At 33.3% G+C, this 13,240-nt stretch overlaps 1 long non-coding RNA gene across 1 annotated transcript; it reads left to right on the top strand.

Annotated features, from left to right (window-relative positions):
• The first annotated feature begins 5,850 nt into the window (after nucleotides 1–5,850).
• Nucleotides 5,851–8,706, top strand: LOC117685856 (uncharacterized). Its single transcript, XR_010712251.1, has 3 exons — nucleotides 5,851–6,111; nucleotides 7,969–8,068; nucleotides 8,533–8,706. It is a non-coding gene; the product is annotated as an uncharacterized lncRNA (long non-coding RNA).
• The last annotated feature ends 4,534 nt before the right edge of the window (nucleotides 8,707–13,240 follow it).

The following is a 13,240-nucleotide window of genomic DNA, read 5'->3' as shown; positions in this document are numbered from 1 at the left end:
AAAACATCTGACAATGTTTTTCACTGTGCCAATGAAGAGTGTTTCAAAACTCTATCATCCCTTGAACACCATCAGCTCCTAGGTAATTGCAGTCTCAGACCAGAGAAGAATCTTATTGACAGATCCAAGGTTTTGTATCAAGAAAAATTGTCAACGGTCAATACAACTTGTTCTACATTCTATGAAGATCATTCCCAGTCATCTACTTCCATGAATGAAAAGTCTGTAAAACAGATCGGATGGGCTCTTAAAATAAAAAAAAAAACAAAGTCTTCTTTAACGATGACCAGAAAGATGTCTTTAATGAAAAATTCAGCATTGGTAAACTTACGTGTAAAAAAGAGGACCCTGCTAAAGTCTCCATAGACATGCCCTATGTGCCCTATGTGAAAAAAGACGGCAAGCATCGATTTAGTAAGGAGGAGTACCGAACCCCAACACAAGTGGCAAGTTTTTTTAAAGACTTTCCCAGAAAGATAGAAAATGTGAAGATGGAAATTTCCTGGCGGCGTCTTCTGACAAGAAGATGTGTTTTTTAAAAGAGGAAGTTCTTTCACGTATATAACATTATTAGTCCACTTAACGGAATGGTATACAGTAAATTCATGATTTATATTGAACACTAACATCTTTTCTTAGTTAAACTTTCTGAGAATTGATTAATCAGTAGATGTCATTTTTATTGTAAACTACTGTTAGAAGCTGATAAATGTGTAGACCCTATGTATTTAAAGTGTTTTCTGTTTATCATTTAAGGAAATTGAGTAAAAAACAGCATAGTTTAATTTTACTGATTCTGTGTTGATCCAAATCATTATGCTTTGTATAATTTTCACTTATCATGAACCTTGATTCATTTCAATGTCGTCATTCATGTTCTGAAAATTGTTAAAATTGTATGACATTGAGGTTAAATCTATAAATGTAAGACGATTGAAGTATACATGGAGAGAATTGTTACTGATAACAAATCTGTAATATGTATTTTTGTTGTTGTTGTTGGTAGTTTTTTGTGTTTTAACAAATTCTAGTCATGACAAATGTATGTTTATTATCACTTAGTTGATTGATTATTGTTTTTTATTTGATCAATGCATTTGCATAAATATTTTAAAACTTGGATGATGTGTTCCACTTGTAAGTCTGTAGTTAAGGAAGAAATGTTATTTATTTTATCCATTTTCCAAACAATGCAAAATTAACTGTAAAAACAGGAAACATAATTTTTGGCAAAGTGCCAAAACATACAATTTCTATGTCATAATATTTTTTTTCTCGAATGTTTCTCCATAAATGTTTTCATCATATTGAAGGTTCTATGTTTGACAATTTATTGCTTATAATTCAATTTCTTATATCCATTTTCCAAACAATGCAAAATTCACTGTACATTACAGAAAAAAATACGATTTTTGGCAAAGTGCCAAAACATACAATTTTTATATCATAATATTTTTTTTCTTGAATGTTTCTCCGTAAATGTTTTCATTTATAAAGTCCAATCCACACTTTGCAAAAGTTGTTCCCCTTTGCGGGGTCAACCCAAAGGTCAAAAGGGAAAAAACAACTTTTCCCTTCTTTATGCAACCAAATGTGTGGGCGTCCTGTGAAATAATCTTTTGGAATTTAATTTATTCCTTCCATGTGTGGGTTGCCCCAACTTGGGGCAATCACAATTCACAGAGGAAACCGATTTCTAAAGTCAAATGACGAAGTTACAACCCTCTAAACTACAAAGGCTACTATGAGAAATATATTGGTTTTTCCCCAAAGATGGCGGCCAAGGGACATAACTTTTGTAAAAAGTGGATTGGTCTATTAAAGGCTCTATGTTTGACAATTTATTGCTAATAATTAAATTTCTTATATCCATTTTCCAAACAATGCAAAATTAACTGTAAATAACAGAAAAAATACGATTTTTGGCAAAGTGCCAAAACATACAATTTTTATGTCATAATAATTTTTTTCTTGAATGTTTCTCCATAAATGTGTTCATTTATATTAAAGGTTCTATGTTAGACAATTTATTGCTAATAATTAGATTTTTTATATCCATTTTCCAAACAATGCAAATTTAACTGAAAAACAGGAAAAATAAAATTTTTGGCAAAGTTCCAAATGGCAATAAATTTGCATAAGAGCCAGGCAAAAAATAATAATCCCATATTTATAAAAACTACAGAAAATGAAAGGTAATTTTATGAAAATTTAAGATTTATTGACATTTGTTGTGGTATTATTTTAGCAATTTAAAAATGTTATGATTAAACACTGGTAAAATTGGCTGATTTTATTTGTGTAATTCAGCTTCATGACACCACTATCAGTTTCCATGGCAACGGAAGTAAGAATTTTGGTTCAAAGGTCAAAATTGTGTAAGATAGTGTAATTGAAGATGACATAATGAAAATCAAGGTAATCTGTGACATTGAGTGGCCAGACCCCTTCTCATTTCCTTGATTCTTACATAGAATTAGTCTTAATATTCTAATTGTCATTGCCACTACCGGTGACAAATTCATACGGACTGCTCCAAAAGATGTCATTAAACGAACAGATAATAGCAGTGTCAGCAAAAGTTGTAAAAGAAATGGAAAGGCTAAGAGAGGATGCTGTTTTAAGAACATGTTTACCAGTTCTGAAACAGATAACATCAGATTTAAAAATTATTTATCACAACACTAGATCCTTACACTGTCAAATGAAAGATGTTGCAAATGACGAAATCCTGAAATCAGGAGACGTAATTGCTATTACAGAAAGTAGACTGGTACCTAATGATAGGGATGACGATTTCCTACTCCCTGGTTTCAATATGTATCGATTTGATGCGCACGTAGCAAGTGAAGGACGACCATTTAATGGAATGGTATTGTACTCAAAAAAAGAGTTGCCTAACCCAAGAAAACTTATTCTGTGTGGAGTAGAGACTGTGATTGCATCCATTGATTACCGAGATGCATCAGTGAATCTTCTGTTTATCTATTGTCCCATCATAAATATGGCAAGCATAAGTAATTTTGCAAGTTTTTGAGGTTTATTCATCAGTTAACAGAGACAGATATCCCCCTTGTGGTCATGGGAGACACAAATATTGACTTCTTTTCTCAGAGAGATCTCAGTTCATATCTGGAAAGATTGAATGTAAGAAAAATAATGCACAATTCTACAAGAGACTATGGAAGTTGCTTAGATCATGTTTATACAACATACATGTCAAATTCAGATATTTCCTGTGCCACCCTCGAATCATATTATTCATATCATAAACCAATCATTGTATATTCGCCCCTGTAAAAGTAGTAATTCCCACAAATCAGATTACATTCATAGTACCGTTGAAATTGTTGTATTTAAAAAATGGGTTTTCTGAAGTTGATGTGCTATGTATATAAATTCTTTATTTTCAAAACATTGATTCAGAAAACGCTTTTGCTAACTTTGGAGGTCATATTTTACTGAACAAATATAATAATGGGGAAATTCTAAGTACAACTATTTCTTTTGTCAAAATCAACACTTTTTTAGTTAAAAGCAACCTCAGTAGAATGACGATTAACACTCAACATTCCAAATATCATCATACAAGCTCATTGTGATGTTTACATGCTTTATTATATGAGTCCTTAAATGTTAGGGGGAAAAAACTCAAATTCATGAATTAATACTATTAACACGTCGTGATTGATTGATTTCTAATGTTACTGTCTCATTTTTCTTTCATAATTTCGAATCAAATATAGTTAAGTTGGTTTTGTGATATTAAGAGAATCATTATGACTAAATATTTTTTATTTAGTCATGTTTGTCTACATCGTATGCTCATATCGGCTTTTTCATTCCCTATGAACTCGCCCAGTCACGTGACTTTCTAGACTCATCAGATATAATAGAATAATCATATTGAGGTATAATACATGTAATAAATAATCATATTGAGGTATAATACATGTAATAAATGCTGCTGCATCTCTGTTTCTTCTTGGATGGCATGTTCTCTCGCTTTCAACTGTGTCAACTATACTATAAAAGCGTCAAAAATGGGCGGTATATGCCCCCTCTGACTCGCACGAGCACTCCTACCATAGAACGCACAATCGCACGTCCGATCGCATTGGCGCACGTTCAATCCAATCGTCCGATCACCTGGTCTCTCACGCGATCCTATCTTATTATCCTTAATGAGTCGTTTTAGACGCAAGATATATCGCAAGACATAATGCGTTTACAACGCACAACGCTTGCTTAGATCTTGCGAATTACGTACGAAAACTTTTTTAAATGCGATTATGTCGGCAACAGTTTACGATTCATATCTAATTTTTTTCGGTCGCACGAATATTTTGTCGCTTCTGCTCGTGCGCCAATTGTGAAAGAGGCTTAAGGGAAGGGGGTATAACAATTCGGGCCTTGAATAGAATAACTCCATCTAAAGGGTGGAGGTTTTTTCTGAACTGGAAGTATTCTCGTAGGGCAGGGGAGAATTCGTGCCTGGATTCAGGCAAGCCTGATTCGATAAGCTGAAGTAGCTGATGCATGTTGGTATCGCTAGTAGTAGCTATGCGGACCTGTCCCACGTGACTGATTGAATGGATAGAGTTGAGTGTTGTGCTTGCTGCAGCGACTAAGTTGTCTTCCATATTGTCGGGGTCATCGTCAAAACCTATACTAGCAAGAAAATGAGATTTTAGAAGGGCATGGCTGATAGAGGTTATGTCATCAGATAGGTGCAGTTGTTCTGGTTTTCCTGCTGGGTGGCGCGAGAGGCAATCAGCTTCAGGTTGCCGCACGCCTGGGATATGAGTGACGCGAAATCGATATAGCAGTGTTTTCTCCTTAGGGTTTCAAAGTCGGGAATTAGGAATATCCTCTAGGGATCTGTCTCAAAGTATTTCTAAAGAGGTTTGTGATCATCAGTGATGAAGAGATTGTCTCATCCAAGTATAAAGTATCTGGCCTTATCCAAACCATCTGCAAAAGCCAGGGCGTCACCCTCAATGGGTGCATATCTTGATTCAGCTTGATTGATGAATCTACTCCCGACAAGTGTGAATTTCTTGCTTGATGTGCAGCAAAGTTGATCTTGTCCAGGGCATGTGCAGTGCTTTTGAAACAGCAAAAATCCAAAGCCAGTTTATGCCTAGTCTGTGGCAAAAACATAAGACGAGTTCAAGGATCCAGGGGTTTTTTTTGTTGAAAAAAAAACGTCATTATTTAACCCCAAGGACTAACAGATTATTTTTAAAAACTTTTTTATAAAACAAAATGACACCCCAAACCAAGCGCCAAGAGTTCGGCCTGCTGGTTTATAGGATGAAAGAGCAGTTTTTAAAAAGTAAAACATGACGGACGGACGGACCAGTGAAACAACAATATACCCTTTAGAAAGTGCAGGTATAATCATGGAACTGAAACTTTATACCTGTATAGATGTAGCTGTATTGTGAAACTTCTAAAACCAATTAGTTTTTGCATCACTGAGTTTTTCATTTCATATATTATTTAAAGTAGATATCTTCAAGTGGCTTTGTTTAACCACAATGAGGTTTAATGATCAAAGTAAATGAAAACGTATTGTCATTGTCACCTTAGCATGTTTTCTGATTATTTATGAAATATTCATTTTAACTTTTCATGCCTACCATTAGTCTACATATCAAGAACGTTTATTAAAAAATCAATAGTAATACTAAATCTAACTGGCCCCAATTTTTTTCTAAAGTGCGCAAAAAACTACCATAAAATTGTTAAAGGTTTACTTTACATGAAACCTTATCCTACATGAACATTACAATGCAACTATCTAAAATCTTCAGATATCCGTGGTATTTATTCAGTTTCCTTGTGTCATGTTATGGCAGCCTTAAAACGGGCTTCTCTCTACTTCAGCGTGGGCACAGACTGGACGGGAAAGTAATCCAGTCCTACGCAGAAATCAGTTTCCTGGACTGTGTGACTGAATGCCTGGTTACACCGCGGTGTAAATCTGTTAACTATTTCAAAGGGGCCAATTTCTGTGAAAGCAATTACGAAAATAAGACGACAGCAGAGACGAGGTACATGGAGAGTGCTGGTTGGGTATACAGTGAAAAGGAGCACTGGCCAAAGGTAAATGGGTTAGAATCCTTAATAACAACTATTTATACTATGTCTCAATATATTTATGCAGCAAGACACATTTTCGTAGATATTATAAACAAATCAGGGGTCAAAAGATGTTTATTTAATATTATGAAAATATTTCTCTATTCAAACGCCTTTTCTAGCTTGTAAGTTTTCAATACACGGTTTAAAAATTCATAGCAACAGACATGAAAGTAGCATGCCGTATTTTAAATCTCCGTAAAATTCCTACATTTTGGATTTTTCCCAATTTCATTGATTTCAATTGCATTTCTTACACATATTAAAATCGTCAAATTATGCTGCATACATATCTTGGGGCAGAACAGAGCTTGATTATGCATGTGGTGTATGGTCTTTGGCACTTTTTAAAAATCATTTAGATCTTTTGAAATTATTTATTTTCTTGACAAGATAACCCAAAATATATATAAACATTCAATTGTACAACTGATTTTAAAATCTCCGTTGTGGTTTGAATGTCTGCCAGAATAAAAAAAAACTACTAAAAAAAGGATGCTTTTAAAAATGCATCAAATCAACTGCTCTTAAACAGACTGGGTTATTCAAAACAGATGATTTGCTTTTTGAGTATGACAACGCATATAGGAAGAAAAATACTGAATTTGGTCATACTAGAGGCTTAATAATACAATACCTGAAACTTTCTAATTTTAGACTTTGCTGACCGTGTGCTCAGCTTGCGTTCGCCGTTCAGTTTTGCGAGTTGCTTTAGACATTGATTTGTGTGTCACGTGATTGCGATATTGTCTACAATTTGTGACAGTGGGATTGTCACCGTAAGAAAAAAAACTGGAGTTAATCGATGCCTGTAGTGAGAAATACGAGGGTTGCCGTCGTATATATCCATAGAGAATGCATCTTCAAAATACAAATAATGTCTTGAAAACATAAGGTTTCACTAAGAGACCGCTTGCTTATGATATATGTCACGCTGCCGTATTTACATTTTCTTGCGCGACTATGAAGCGGAAGGGAAACTCAATATTTATGTGTTTGCCCAACGAATAATTTTATTTTCTCAGCTTATCAAAACTTAGTCTTTTACGTGATATATATATGAAATATGTACAAATCGTGTAAAACTTATTAAACATATTTTTAATATCTTGGGTTTGTGCGGTACCAGAATCATTTACGTTTTAAATGTTAAGAAAAACGGAGTGTACTCATTTTGTTAGTGAGATTTTTAAATAAACGATCACAATAGCATAAAAGAAACTATTTGTTTTTGAAAAAGTGAATATTTAGGAATGTCAAAAACAAACAAGATTTTTTGGTAAATGAATACAAGGATTTCTGTTTATTTTTCGCGTCGAACGAAAACATAAAAAAAAAATATTCGACCAGCAAATGCACGTTCTCATAATGAAAATGAAACTTAATAGGCATAAAAGATTTACGAGTCATGGGTTTTTGCAAATTATAGCGTCACATATACTTTATATGATTGTATTTACGCAAATGAAAACGAAACAAGCAGCAGCTAATAACAGGAACTAAGTGTGTAGAAGCTAGCAGCCCAAAAAAGAAAAAGATTAATGTACTGCAAGGGTTCATAAAGAAAATTATTTAATCGTGTGATAACAAAAAAAAAATATCAGTAAAGAGATACACTTTGAATAAAAACGTCTAAACCGATCTAATTATAAAACGTAATATATTAAATGGCTAAACATTTTGCAAAAAAATATTTCTAAAAAAAATGTCGGTATATGGTCGAAAAAAATGTCTTTATTATTAGAAATGTTCACTTTAAACAATGCGCACGCCTTATGATTACAAAGACTGATGATTCAAGAGCTGGTTTTATTCTGGTAGGATCTGGCTGGAGCTTGTCTAAACTCAACCTGTCAAATCAGCGAGAAATGTAGACACAAGAGATATTCTAAAGATAAATTTTTTGAATGTGTTTTGTCAGGTAAAATTATAATTTTCTTTGTCTTAGATACAAATAAAAATCAACACGAGTTAAATAATTTGGCAATTTTTTAACCAAAGAAAGTTGTGTTTTATAAAAGAATTTACTATCCAATACCAAATTTATAAATGCCTATTTTTTTTAAAAAGGTGATCTTTGTTTTATCTTAATATACTTGCAGATATAAAAATTGTTTGATTCGAATTGTTATATATAATTTATACCAGATAAAGATCATTACAAGAGACTGGAAAGGTTGACGACTATTTAGGATGATCTTTTGTTAAGGAAGCTCTGGTGTATGATAAATTGTTATACTATCCCAAGGGTCAATCTATGATCAATAAGTATTTGAAATATCATTGTACTTCTGACTCAAGTCTGGGATATTTTATTAACCTTGATATTTATCTACAAAATTTCAACGTTAAAACTTATCGTTTACGATATACCCCTTTTTTAAGATTGTGGAATACCCGATAAAAAAGGAATAGATTTGAGTAAAGCAAAACGTGAGGACGCCATTGGTATACACAGGAGGATACACGCCTCGTGTGCTGACGGATACTCCCAGTCTGGTTCAGGACGACTGATCTGTCAGTCAAACGGAGAGTGGAAATACGACATTGTCTGTGAAGAAGGTTAATTATTCATGTTTTAATCTTGTTTTAATTGCATAGTACTTTTTCATAATATCACAAATGCTGAATCACGTTCACGGCGCCAGCAATGTCACCACTTATGCGAAGTGCAATGAATTTTAAATCAAGCATCATGTTTGCAATTAGTGAATTAAATCAAATACTCAAAGTACATATACCTGGCTCCGGGATCATGAAACTGTCTTAAATCTTAGGTCAGACTTAAGTCAATAAATTTTAAGATTGTTCTTAAAGTGGATCACAAAAAAATGACTTAGAGTTAAGTCTGAAATATTGTCTTAAATCTTATGACTGCTATTAGGCAGACTTCAGTTTATAGATTGTTACTAAGTAAGTTCAAAATGGCAACACTCGTTGGATTTTTAATAAGAAATGATCAGCAAAGAAGGTGGCTCCCTCGTCCTCGGGTTTTCTATTTATAGTCTAGGGTTTTCCCTTTGCTATTGAAGTTATTTCCCTTTGTTAAAGTGAAAGTTTGTAAACACGTTTGTAAAATGACTGACATGTTATCCAGTAAGAAACTCTGCTAATATTTGTGTGAAGCATCCATTAAATATTTTTTTTAACATTGTGATATATAATAAATGTTTACGATGCAGCCGATAGGAATCTTCAAACGAAAGAGAGTTTCACTTTTCACCATTTCGGTCGAAAAAGTCGCGTGTGTGACTATCATGTTTAAGCTAAGACAAATCTTAGCTAAGTTTTTCTTAGATTTTTTTGTGATCCACTTAAGTAAGCAATCTTAACTAAGTCTAAATCTTAGATTTAAGACAAAATTCTAACTTAAATTTAAGACAGTTTCATGATCCCGGAGCCTGGGCTTATTTGATGTGTAATGAAACGTTTTCATGATATGACATTACTACAAACTAAATAGACAGATCGAGTCATTATTAACAAATTAACTGAGTTTTTAAACATGTTTAAATATATTTATATTGACGTAAATGTAATACTGAGTAAATCGTGTGGGGTTAAGAGGTTTAACACCCTAATTAAGATTAACTGTTTTATTATATACACTGTATGTACATATGACATAATGTAAAGTTTACTTGAAAATTATGTGTGGATATCTAGCTCACATGAAATCGATTTCTAATTGCAGTTTTTATAAAATCGTTTTGCCGAAAATGTGTAATATTTTCATTGAAATATTACTTTATTTAGCTTCTGTACAATAATTGTAAGTTAAAATACTAATGTTAGAATTCAAGTAACCTATGTTACCTGTTAACAAGTCTTCCTTAAGAAAATCAGGTCACCATGTTTTAAATCAGAACAAGAACTCAAACACATATATTATTGTTCTACTAGCTGTAAATTGTGATACCAATTATGGCGGGTGTTTTTTACAATGACGTCGAAAAATAAAATAAATGGTTTTATTTTTTAGGTTGTGTGGTAACTGATAAAGTAGTTAATGTTTTACACGTTTAAAAAAAGAGGGATTTTTTTCTCGTTGCAGAGCATAAACTTTAAGGGTTTTTCAATTCATTCACTGCACATGTCCATATTTAGAAACATATTTATAAAGTCCATACACACACACACAGAAAGAGGGAGGGAGAGAAAGCAATTATATTTATTATTCTCCACACAATATCAATATACACAACGAAAGAATTGGGTCTTCAACTTTTTGGTATTTGAGTAATAGCTCTAAAAAGTCATTAACTTTTCTATTTTTTTTACGGTCAGTGTATTGTATTTTCTCAATATTATCACTAAGTATCTACATTGTTGTTATGTTGACAGCTGCTTCAAACCTTGCATTGAATAAACCTGCAACACAATCATCAACGTACACAAGGCCAGAAGCTGGACTGAACTACTCAGCCAATTTCGCAGTTGATGGCAACAACGGTACAGACTTTGTCGCAGACAAGTGTTCACACACAGCGGGTGGAGACACAAATCCGTGGTGGTTGGTGGATCTGCAGGCTATTTATACGATCAAATCTGTCAGAATATTCAACAGAGGAATGGACAAGTGGGGAGTAGGTAAGGGTACACAGTAACAGTGTAAAACGAACTATCGGTATAGTCTACAAATTAACGACATTGTAAAACGACGTAAAATAGTGGAGTACAGCTTTGGTTACATCCGTGTAAATAAAACGGGGAAAACCCCTTTATATCTTACTATTTTATTTTTAGCGAGGAGAAAAAAAACAACAAAATCTATAAAGAACAAATTTATGCAGGTATTCGAATTATTAGTCAACAGTTTCACATTAATATATGGTTTTTTTTACTAAGATGTGTCAGACCGGCTGCGGAATGTCACCGTCATTGTAGGGCTGACGGAATCAGATGTCAACACTCCTTGCGGTTTCTTTGCTGGTCCCGGTACTTTGTCACAGCTGGTTGTCATCGACTGTCCGACATTACCACAGGGAAGATTCGTAAAGATCTCCATGATAACTGAGGCCCTCACTTTATGTGAAGTTGAAGTGTTTGGATACTCTGTCTAATTATTATTGCTGTAGTCTTTCATCTAAATGATACTCTTTCCGACCAATCAATTACTTTGTATTCCTGAATAAACGCAAGCTCTCCTCGCAGATTATAAATCTCGCTTGTTTTAAATGGGAGTTGAGTACTAAAAGATTTAGGATAAAAATTCAGTGTCGCGATTTTATATTCCCGCGATTTTTTTCAAAAAGACGGGATCGCAGAATTAAGTACTCGCGTAAAATTAGGAATTTACAGAATGTGTATGTTCAAGTGAGGTTTTTAATAGCTTGATGTTCAGTTTTGTGACAAAACTATATTTTATAATTGCTTATATTTAGTAATTAACTTTGAACAGTATGTGTTACGTTTTATTCTGTTGTGTTCTCTTTGAGTAAACAAAAACAAAAAAAATCAGCATTTATGTTGTTTTTCATTTTAATTGCATTGTCTGCTTTCTGGCTATAATAGTATCAAAAATTTTTCCACAGAAACCAATTATTTTAGAAAGTTATAGACTTTTGCCTATTTACACCTGTAGAATCGGTCTTTCAACTTTAAAATCATTAAAAGTAAATAGATATCATTTCATTTTGCCCCCCCCCCCCCAAATGTTTTGGTTTATTTTGCCCATAAGTTATGCATCGATTATTAACAAAACAAACTAAGAAATAATTATTAGCAAAATGTACACAGGTTTATTTATAATTTGAAAAAAACCAAATGCCTCTATTAAAAGCAATGTCAAATTCGTACAATTATCCCCGCTTCGACGTCAGGTGTGAGTTTGCAATAGGGCAAAATAACGCGATACCTTTTTCAAACAGCCATGGTTGTATAATTTAATATAAGTTAGTGATTTTAATCAACTTTCTCTCGTTTCGAATGAACTATATGGCGATCGAGGCAAACATTGTATCATGGCGTCATGGTTTAATGAGTTCTTTCTCCATAAAACTAATTTAAATGTAAATCAAACATTTAAAGAGAAAAACTCCATACAAGTCAGAAATATATTATTTGTAAATGTATAACAAAGTAATTAGGAGAACAGCATTTATTTTCTGACTGATCCTTTTCAATATTTGAGATCTGTTTTTGTTCTTTCCCTTTGCTAAAAGAAACAATGTCACTCCATCATGCCCCCCCCCCCCACTTTCTTAAGCTTGTGTAAGAAATCATCAAGGAACCAATCCAGCGACTCTATTAAGCATTAATTTGCTTGTTAAATCGGATAACGATGATAATGTAACCAACATTGTATGAAAATATCGTAAACTGCGATGTAAAATGGATTTCTCGGTATTAAACTTTATTTTTTATATAGTAGTATTGATTTCTTTTCGTTTTTGCATCGGGTGTTTTCCTAAAGTTGTAAAATCTGTTAATCATTATCAAAAAAGTTCATATTGGTAACCCCGTGTTCCCGCATGTAACTTAAAAGGCCTGCACAGATTTGGAACAAAGTAGCAGCTGGATATTCAGACCCGTCCTTCCGTCTACATTCTAACACAAAACACAACATAAAATGGTATAAATCTCTAACACTTATTTCGGTGAAACCTGGAACATCTTCTCTGTACATCCCCGGTACGTTTACCGAAGTTTCTATTTCTCCAATTGTTCTAACTTTCTTGATTTGCGATTAACTGTTGAAATTATCGTTTCCGGATTGATTAACGGACTGTAAACGTTTACCGTCGGTAACCTCCTGACTTCCATGTTTAGACAACATGACAAGTCACCGAAGTCTATATCATAAAAACCTCCAAGATTCGCTTCAGTAATTTTATATCTGTCAAGCAGGCTTGGGGCGAATTACATTGTAAAGTAATGCATTACCATTACTTCATGAATTTGGGCATTAAATTACCATTACTATGCATCAATATCAATATGCATTACATTACCATTACATGAGTAAAGTAATGCATTACCATTACTTTGTTTTAAAAAAGTAACGCTAATAAAGAGTTTTTGCAAATGTTTCAAATATACCACACTCTTTAACATATCTACAGGTTCATGCTCAGTATTAGGTTCAAATTCA

Source organism: Magallana gigas, chromosome 1 (genome assembly GCF_963853765.1).
Source record: "Magallana gigas chromosome 1, xbMagGiga1.1, whole genome shotgun sequence".
NCBI classification, from domain to species: Eukaryota; Metazoa; Mollusca; class Bivalvia; order Ostreida; family Ostreidae; genus Magallana; species Magallana gigas.
This window is presented reverse-complemented; position numbering and strand designations above follow the sequence as displayed.